Raw genomic sequence first — 10,579 nt, 5'->3', positions numbered from 1 at the left:
AATCACAAAGGTGACTGCACATTTGCTGTCTGTGGAACTCCCTGCCAGAGGATATCAGGCGGCAAACTCGGTGTCTTCTTTTAAATCTCTTCTTAAAACTCACTTTTATCGCTTAGTGTTTTCCTAACCGGTTTATTTATCCATTCATTCACTGTTTTACATTATTGTATGTTATTTGTTTTTTGCTTATGCTATTACCCTGGTTTTATCTTGCGGGCCTATTTTTATTTTTATTTTATTCTACTTTTAACATTTTAAATTGTTTTATGTCTTATTGACTCACCTTGTGCAATTCCTGCCTTATCTTATTTTTGAATTGACTGGATGGTATTTTAACCACGCACTGTTGTTCCTGTTTGGATTTTATTGTACAGCACTTTGAAACTGTGTGTTTAAAGAAGTGCTATATAAATAGTTATTATTATTATTCAGCTTCACCGCACAGAAACTCCTATGAATATACTGCAAATGATAAAAGGCGACTACTGTGCGCTCATATAGCTGTCTGGACATAGCGACCTATCGACCAATCAGAAAATAGAATTCCTTGTTGCCAGGTGAGGTCTGAGGCTCAGCTGCAAGCACACGTTCCATGAATGCTCAGAGCTCAAAGTGTGGACAAGCTAGAGAACGTCAGGAGAGGGACAGAACAGCTGCCATTAACATTAAAACCATAGACATGTATATGTAGATGCCTCATTGAGCCGGTTGACCCGTCACTGCGGGGCGTCAGCGTGACCGCCATATTGGATGTGGCACATTTACCACTAAACTGATACATGGAATGGACAAAAAAGTGTTTGAACTGATGTCCATCATTGAGCCGTTCACACAAAGAGTAGGCCAATATATTTGGAAATAACTCCATTTAGTATAGAACGTTTTACTTTATTAATGGATCCATTGTATGTTTGTATTGACCTGCTCTTACAGATAACTCATTGATTTATTATTATCATCACTATTATTACTTGATTGTTGTTTCATGTGAACACAACGTCACAGAAAGACATCCAGTCCGACCGGTCCCTGACGCTCCCTGCATTTCTCACTGATCATGTGACCTCAGACTTGCGTTCAACAAGTAAAAAAAATTTATCTGATGTGATCAACTCAGAATAAACCAACATTTTCTCTTTAAAGTGTTTTTAAACAAGTTGTTCTGAGTTTCAGAGCAAATGAAAGCTGCTGAGTTTCAGACAGGGAGCGATTGTAGAACAGACGTTTGTTCTGAGTTTCAGTTTGAAACGACAATAAAGATCAATCACTGCCCCAATGTAAAGTAAAGATCAATGAGGTGATCAACCTGATCAGATATTGACAGACTCTCACCTGCTGAATCAGTCCTGACTTCCAGAAGTTTCCACCTTCATGTGTAGAGCTGCTGGTTCTGCTGCAGTCTGTCTGACAGAAAATGAACAATGAACATAACTCCAGAGAAACCACGCCTTGAAAACAGGACACCTGATACAACACTGACATGAATGGGTTAACAGTGGATAGAACAGGTCTGAGTGCAGAGTCACCCAGCTGTCAGACCGGTTCTGACACTTCCTTCATATTTCACTGATCATGAGAGGGCTGATAGTAAAGAAAACACCAGAAGTTACACAACTTGTTGTGAAGCATCAGTTACAGTGTGATTCTGACCTGTGTTGTTGTGTGAGCAGATGGAAATGCACTGTGCTGCTTCAGACATGACTTTCATCTGTCAGCTTTGCATCACATGCTACATGACTGCAAAACACTTTGTGCACTTCTTATGTCTGTGTCTGTGTTTTTACAGCAGCAGTGACATCATGAGCAGAGCAGCTCCACCTCTGCAATGTGGCCGGAGTGATGTCAGAACCAGACTGACTGAAAGTTTGACCATATTTTCTGGATCTGGCGCTCATATAGCTGTCTGGACTTAGCGACCTATCGACCAATCAGAAAATTGAATTCCTTGTTGCCAGGTGAGGTCTGAGGCTCAGCTGCAAGCACACGTTCCATGAATGCTCAGAGCTCAAAGTGTGGACAAGCTAGAGAACGTCAGGAGAGGGACAGAACAGCTGCCATCACATCTGTGATGAGACGTCAGGACACAGGCTGACTAATTCTATATTTTAATATAAAATAAGTCGCATCTGAGTATACGCACCCCCAGCCAAAGGATGAAAACAAGTGGGACTTATAGTCCGGAAAATACGGTACTTTATGAATCCCTGTAGGGAAGCCTTTAATCACCAGGAGCCCTCACTCTGGAACCAGGTGTAAATCTGGATTAAAAGGCAGAAACCACCTCCACCTTTAAGACCAGACCTACAACCTTTGTGTTTAGCAGTGGTGCAGCTATCTACACTGTAGTGTGTAGGGCTGATCCATCCATTTCATTATTTACAGTGTTTATAAGGTTATTATAGTGAAATATATCAGTGTCCTCTGCAAATAATATGCATGTTAATCATTTAGATACATTGAATACATCATTAATGTACAAGTTGAATATTTTAGGGCCTAATACTGACCCCTGGTGGTCACCACAAGCAATGCTAAGACACCTAGAAGAAAACTGCCATCTCCACATATTGTACTCTGTCAGTTAAATCAGTTATTTAATAACTGATGTTCTTCAATAAATGTTTCTAAGCGATCATTAAACAGTGTTTCAAGGACTTTAGAGAAGGGAGGCAGCAGTGAGGCTGGTCTGTAGTGTGTGAAGTTCTGTTTGTTTCCATTTTTGAACAGTGCTGCAACTTTTCATGTCCATTGGGACACAGATGCTTTGAAGTGACAGGTTCCAGATGTGTGTTAAGGCTGTTGTCATGTTATTAATCAGCTTTTTACTGATATATACATATCAATAGCAGGACAGTCTGTGGAGAAGTTCTTTTTATGTGTTGGCAGTATTGATCACTTCTTCTCACTAACTGCAGACAGAGAGATTCAGTTACTATTGATGGTTCTGATATTTAGCTCTGTTACATGATCAGGGATTTGGATGCTAGGTCTGGACCAACTGTCTCATTCATATTGCATCACATTTCTGTTTATGACTTGATGATGGGAGCAGTTGATCCAATGTTCTCCAGTTCTCCAAAGTGGGAGTACACATTCTGCTACACAATGGTTCAACACATGACAGTAATGTAATGTCACATGACAGTGTATTTATCTCTGTGTCAGTGGAGCAGAACAGCTGATGAGGCTCTTGTTCATGTGGTGGTGAAAGCCCCCCAGTCTTTATCTATAGTGGCTGATCAGGGCTTTAAAGAGTCTGTGGGAAAGCCAGACCCACATCCAGCCTTCCTAGAAAGGCTCTAAAGAAGATGGTGGATGACAAATATGAGAAGGAGGCCGAGGCTCAACTGCAGAGGGTGGAGGGAGGGAGTCTGACTTCAGACATGTGGACCTCCATTAATATGGATGCATATCTTCAGTCACTTGCCGTCTTGTCCTCAACAATGCAAAGCTAACAGATAGCAACTGGCTAACGACTATGAGACTGCTGGAGGGGACTGGTTGACAGCCCTGTGTTCTTGCTGTGAGTATGTGCAAACCTCTGTCCTTAACAGAGGAGGTGGCCTCAGACATCATCTTTGTAGTCGTTAGCCAGTCATTAGAAACAGCAGACTCAGACAGCCAGGCCAACACAGGTAACTATGGAAACATTTAGTGCTATTGTTTGTGAGTTTTACCCAGACCCACACACTGAGGTCCTCCACCACATATTAACCATGTTTCCCACCAACAGGTAGAACTGATGAAGCTGCTTGGAGGAGCAGAGAAACGTCTTCAAGAAAACTCTACAAGTCCAGACGCCTTGCTTCAGTGGTCTCTATGAATATGACCTGGATGACATGTAAATATACAGTGTGCTCTTTGTAATCTGTAGTCACAATCTTCAGATTATGAGACTGACTCGCTGCCTATTGCACTAACGAGGCTCAGAAAGAGGTGAAACATGGTCTTTTTTCTTTTTCTTTTTTAAATGAAGACATCTACAGGGCTCATGCTGGCTACTGCACCAACAAACATTCTTAATTTAAATCAAATGAGTGTGTTCTATAAAAAGGCTCTAAAGGTAAAACATCACAGTAATTCTTCCTGTGACACCTTCACTACCAGTGATGGTAAGTGCTCTTGTTTCAAATGTGATGTGCACTGTACCACTGAAGCTCGTCTGTGAAGTGTAGTGCCTCTGTGTGTATGTCACAGTGATGTTAACAGAAGTCAGATAGGTCTGTTAACACATATAAAAACAACTTACTGAACAACAGCATAGATGTGAAGGTGAATATATGTCCCCTCACATGTTCCTCAGTTAAAAGGGTCATTGCATTGGCCGGGAATCGAACCCGGGCCTCGGTGGACTCCCTTGGAGACTCAATCCAAGGCAGCTCCTCTGCAGGCTGAATGTTCCGCTCGTGTTTTCTGTGTGTGGATGAAAGAGTCCAGATGAGTGTGGGAGCAGCGCTGCAGGCCGACAGTGAAGGAGCTGCTAGCGGACTGTGTCTCTTCATGTTCGGCTCATGTGGAGCTCTGATGATCTCTGCACTTTGCTGCTGGAGAGAGTCCGCGCGCTGCGCAGCGGCTTCTCCCTCTTCTTCCTCTCAGAGATGAAGTCAGACTATCAGAGCTCCATCAGAAGCTGTTTTCCAGCTGAGCCGCATGTTGCTTCAGAGACTCAGAGGACAACCCGACATCTGCTGACGTCACTTTGTCCCAGAGTCCGGCTGTTGCAGCAGCATCAGACCCTGATGATGGTGCAGACAGACTTCTATCAGAGCTGCTCGCTGCTTCTCTCGCTGAGCAGGTTGAATAAAGTCCATCACTGTTCTGTTTGTGTCACAGCTGTTATCATGTAAACAGACACAGACAGAGCAACAACAGGGAGGCTGCTGTACATGGAGCAGCAGACCGTTAATGAGCAGATCACTGCTGAATAACAGAAGCTCTAGTTCAGCTCCACACTTCAGAGCTGCAGCCTCAGCACTCTGTTGTTTCATCATGTGACTGTTTGCAGTCATGATAACCTGCGGCCGCTTTCTGACGTCATGTGATCGTTGTTCCTTCCTGCAGCGTCACACAACAGGGGACTCAACAAAGTCTGCACAGTGACAGAGAGCTGTGCGTAATGACGCACATGAGCCAACGGCGGCAACTTTAGCCCGACTTAAAAAGTGAGTGATCTGTGGGCAAAGGGCTCTGTGCACTTTCACTTCATAGAAACGAGTGCATTGCCGCCCCCTACACTTGTAGTGTTTTATATACTGTGACTTTATTTCTTTTGTTTCCATGATCAGAACATGAGCAGCTGTTTCAGGGACATTGCTGTGAGCACATAAATTCATTATTCCAGCCAGTGACAGCGAGGAGCTTCCTGCTCCGCTTTGAACGTGGAGTGATCCTTTTTCAGTTTATGGCGGTTTTTATAAAGAGAGGACATTTACACTGTGCGTGTGCATGTGACGCTGGGTGGAGCAGTAAAGCTGACTTTGACTTTCACTACGTAATGTACGTACTACGTACGTAATTTCACTACGTAATGCAGGTACCTAGGGGCAGGTACACAGAGACGTGATGCTCATTGCTCCGTTGCACTGCATACAATGAAGGTAAGGTGACGCCTCCACTGTATGCACGCCCCGCTGACACTGGGCCCATCTCGTAATTCTATCTCTCTCCATCTCCATGTCTCCTCCTACTGCTCAAACAGTGCACAACAGGCTTGTGTTTACAGATCACAGAAACCTTAACTATTATTTTAAATCACAATCAGAAAACAGAAGTATGCCTTAAAATAATAATAAAAAATAATAATACCCCACCTGTGACCACACATTGGGCGTCACATGAACACAGGGTATTATTAAATAAGTTAATATTTACTTTTTGTTATTTTATTGTTATCTGAATAAAAAAAATAAAAAGGATGGATATTTTGATAAATATAAATAATTATTAGATCCGTTTCTGGACTCAGCTCTTTACTGATGGTGTGTGCGGTCCTTAGAGGGACCTTTGTTTGTTGGAACCAGGATGTTGCGCTTTAACCACAAGCCGTACAGAGTGCGCTCTGCCTCTTCAGAGCATACACCACATCCATGGCGGTCACAGGTGACGGCGTCACGGATCATGTTCTCCAGGAAGACCTTCAACACACTGCGGGTCTCCTCGTAGATCAGACCAGAGATGTGGCGAGCCAGACGGCGGATAGCGGGCTTGGTGATTCCCTGGATGTTATCACGGAGGACTATACGGTGGCGCTTAGCGCCTCCTCTTCACAACCCCTTTCCTCCTTTACCACGTCCACTCATCTTGTTGTTAAGTGCTTTTCTCGACAGTGAGGACGCACTTTTAGTAGTATTTGGTCTATTTATCATTTCCCCCTGTTGTTGAGGATATGAAATATTAAGCTCGCTGCTGCCATGAAATAAATGTGCATGTTTTAAATTGACAAATGATCCAGGGTACAACTTCAACGAGGTGGTTCCTTCATAGCTCTGATGTCTTCAGGATGAATCTACAATGTAGAAAGTCATAAAAACAAAGACAAACCACTGAGTGACTTTTGACTGGTACATTTAAAATGTCATCATATGTCCTAACCAGCAGGGGGAGCACTGATCATAAACTCTCTGTCTCACATGTTATTGTCATGTGTTTTTATGGAAGATGATGCTGACTGTTGTTTTCTTGCTTCTCTCTGTAAACAGCAGCTTGAACTGCAGCTGCTCTGCCTGACAGCTGCTGTACGGACAGATCACTGTTGTTGAAGTAAAACAGGGCACTCCCTGATCTTGCATTGACTGAAAAGACCTGGATTCTAATGTGGCCTTCAAATAAACTGTCAATCCTTAGAGTTCATGTGCATTTGACATTCACAGATATGAAATATTGTTCCTAAACAAAGTGAAATGTTTCTGTTTCATTTTGTTTTATCGGGTTCTACTTCAGGCAGCACTGAACATCAGCATGTTACCTATGTGCACCTGAGCATGTTTCCATAGCAGCTTAATTTCAAAGCACAGAACCCCTTATGAAACTGTCAGATATTCTATTTCCACCCCAAGCCTGTTTTTAAGGCCAGAGCTTGAAAATGACATGCCTACAATTAATAGATTATATGTCAGCAACCACACGGTGTATCTGAATCATTGTGGTGTCATCTTAAAGGGGACACTTGGGAGATTTGCTCAGATGTGTAAGTATTAGACTGTATGCCTCCAGCTCTGTGTTAATCAAAATGGCACTCAGCGAAAATGGGAAAAAAATCTTGTTTGTTGAAAGTTATGCTAAAGTATTATGTATATACTATACACATTTTCAAAGAAGAGGATACAGTAACAGAAGCTTGCATCAAATCCTTGAGTCCAGCTGCTTCGATTTAAACTCTTGGAAAAGTTTATAATTTACGGCTGCTGTCTGCGCACAGAGGCACGATGCACGTACACACACAGACACGTGTGTCAAACACACAGACACGTGTGTCAAACTCCCACTGCTGGACTTGGACAGAGAACTTGTGTTACTTTGTCCACCGTTGCGATGATGACATGCTAGTTGGATAGCTTGAACTATGACTACACTAGGCTAAGGTAACGGTACTGATGCCTGTGTTTTAGTGTAACAGATTAATTTAATACAATTTGGAATGAGGCTGTAACATGACAAAATGTGGAAAAAGTGAAGCGCTGCGATACTTTCGGATGCACTGTACACCAGGGAATGGAAGACAAGACACAGGTGAGACACATTAGGGCAGAGGGGGTGATCATCGGGAGGAGGGGGCACACAAGGGAGAGGAAGACAACACACCTGAAACGAGAGGGAAGTCAATGCTCACAAAATAAAACAGGAAATAACAAAAACTTTCAAAATAAGACCTGGCTCAGAGACGGATCCTGACACTGAGCTTGAGTGACCTCCATTCTTATATCTCAAAAGAACACACAAGACATGTGATATTTATTTATAACGTGCGTGAACATTGGGAGGAGAATATTCCCTTCTTTCATTGGGGGGTTTGTTTATATGAGCTTGCACATATTACTCGTAATATCACCATGGCTCAACCAGTTCAATATATCACAGAGTAAAATATATTACACATATATATAAAACACATGAAAAAGGAAGGAAGTGTCTGGTGAGAGGGAAGTCTGGGGTCCCTGCTTAGACTGCTGCCCCCGCGACCGGCCCCGGATAAGCGGTTGAAGATGGATGGATGGATGGAATTTTTACAAACGCAGACTGATGCTTCCCTTGTGTGGTCTTTGCTCTTGTCCTTGTCAGTATCCTAATTTCTTTTGTCCTTTTGATCAAAGTGGCTGCCAGTACAGGGGTTTGCTCTTTCTGGCTTTGCCCAGCCCTCCTGGTATGTTACATCTGTATTATAACACATGATGTGCTCCCTGTGTCTTCCCTGTAAAGACCCATACCAATCTCTCTGACAAATGCCGCTGGCCTCCATGCCTCTGCTTTTTCAGAACAGAATGTTTTATGATCCAAACCATCTCTCCAAGTGGCAGTTAGTGCCTCTTGTTATGGTTGTGTTCATCATTTTCTTCCTGAACTAGGGGTTCATCAGTGGTTCCTGTGTCTTCCCTGTCTAGAATTCTGTTTGTTTTATTAGTTCCTCCAAGGTCTCAAGGTTAGTCTGGACACAACTGGTGTTGTGTTTGATAGCAGTCTCTCTGAAACATGTTGCTGGTCTTCCATGTAAGGGTTCAAAGCTTCACCTCATGGGTAAATGGTAACACCTGTGGCATATTCTGCTTGGCCTCCTTAAGAGGTGCTTAGTGCTCTGGAGATGAACACCATCCGCTCTGTCATATATAGCTGTGTAGCTTTTGGCATATTCTGCTGTGATATCATCACCAAACATCTTAGCATCACTCTCAACAATACTGGATACTTTTTTAGACTGTGGCCAAGCTTCAGTGCTGAAGACTTTGGGTTTGATATGTGTTGGTTTTGGGGTCGTATCCTGCTGCCTTCTTCACTGCAGATATAACATGTGGGAAGGTTTTAGGAATGAAGAACTCCACTTTCTTTAGTGGTGTAACACTTTGAGCTACAACTTGGCTCATCGTCTGTCGTATATAGTCCTCATTATAGTTCCCTTTATATTTTAGTTAATTGAAAATATATTGTCCAAACTGCAGAATGCATTTCATTCTGACATGTGACACTTCATCATAGTTCATGTGTGTTAATATTTCCTGCAGGCCTTCACTCATCTCAAACTGACGGTTGTCAGAGATGGGCAAGGTTCGGATTCCACCCTCTGAACCTTCCACATCTCATAAATTATTTTAAAGATTTCTGGAATTTCATTCTGTGCAAATCTGTGACTATACAGCCACTGGCACTGTTTTAGGGTGTCCTGTTGGTCCTGGACCTAAACAGGTTGCATTTCATACAAATTGTTATTAAATATGACTTTCACACTCTTCCCTGAGAATGTAAAAGTACCAATGTGTACTAAGTGTGTACTTAGTACAAAAGGCAACACTTCAACAAGGGTGCTACTGAGCTGTATAGTTCAAAGAATGTCAGCCTCCTACCTGTGTGGCTTTCCTGAACAGATCCCAACTAATTATGACAAGGACATTTTAACACCTGTTGTGTTAGCGACACAAACTGGCGGCTTTCATAAAAGTGCAATAAAAAAGTTATACAGTGGGTACGGAAAGAATTCGGAATTCTTTTGCTCTTTCTTTATATTGCAGCCATTTGCTATAATCATTTAAGTTCATTTATGTACACACAGCACTCCATATTGACAGAAAAACACAGAATTTATTTACTTGACTTTGACTATGGGCGTATACTGTAGTTTATCTCAAACTCGTATTTCACCTTAAATCACCTGATTGTTTGCTGTGTTACCAGCTCTGTCTCTGTTGAATTAGACTGTTTTGTCTTCCCATGTTGTGACATGTCCCCATGGTCCATATGCAAACCTACACCCTTGGGCTATGGGGAAAAGTCTGAATCCCATGTGTGCTGGCGTACTGCATGACAAAGTAAATGTTTGGACTAGGCCCTTTGGATTGTTTTTGTACTCTGAATGTCAGCTTGCACATTGTTAAGATAACAACAAATATATTATCATTGACACTACTGATCCCACACCCATTTTGACACCAGGTTAAAAAAACACCTGATGCATGGATCACTGCCTGATGCTTGATAACGTGAATGTTTGTCTATGTACAGATGAACACTGTACAGTGAGAACAGTAGCAGCTTGATAACCCCTTCACAGTGTGCACGCTTCTAACTGAAACACTAAGAGGCCAGGAAACCAGAAAAGTGTATGTATCAGGGGTGGAACAGTTCACAAAATTCACGGTTCGGTTGTGTCAGGGTTCTGAGGTCATGGTTTTCGGTTTTCATTCATTTTTCATTGCTGAGTTTTATTTCTACTTGTTTAACACTGTAGAAATAAAATAAATCAGCATAGAATATATAGCCATCCAACATTCATGATACTTATCTTATTTTCACGGCAGCATGTCATTTCTGTCTATGCATGGTTGTGCGTTTACAATTCACTGCTGCTGTCTGCGCACAGAGGCCCGATGCGCCT

General features: G+C 42.5%; 1 pseudogene; it reads right to left on the bottom strand.

The window, feature by feature from the left end:
* Positions 1-5,969: 5,969 nt before the first annotated feature.
* LOC114430891 (histone H4-like) lies at positions 5,970-6,299 on the bottom strand (annotated as a pseudogene).
* Positions 6,300-10,579: the final 4,280 nt, after the last annotated feature.

The sequence above is a fragment of the Parambassis ranga genome, unplaced genomic scaffold (genome assembly GCF_900634625.1).
Source record: "Parambassis ranga unplaced genomic scaffold, fParRan2.1 scaffold_31_arrow_ctg1, whole genome shotgun sequence".
Classification (NCBI taxonomy): Eukaryota; Metazoa; Chordata; class Actinopteri; family Ambassidae; genus Parambassis; species Parambassis ranga.
The sequence above is the reverse complement of the archived record's forward strand: the minus strand, read 5'-3'. Positions and strand labels throughout refer to the sequence as shown.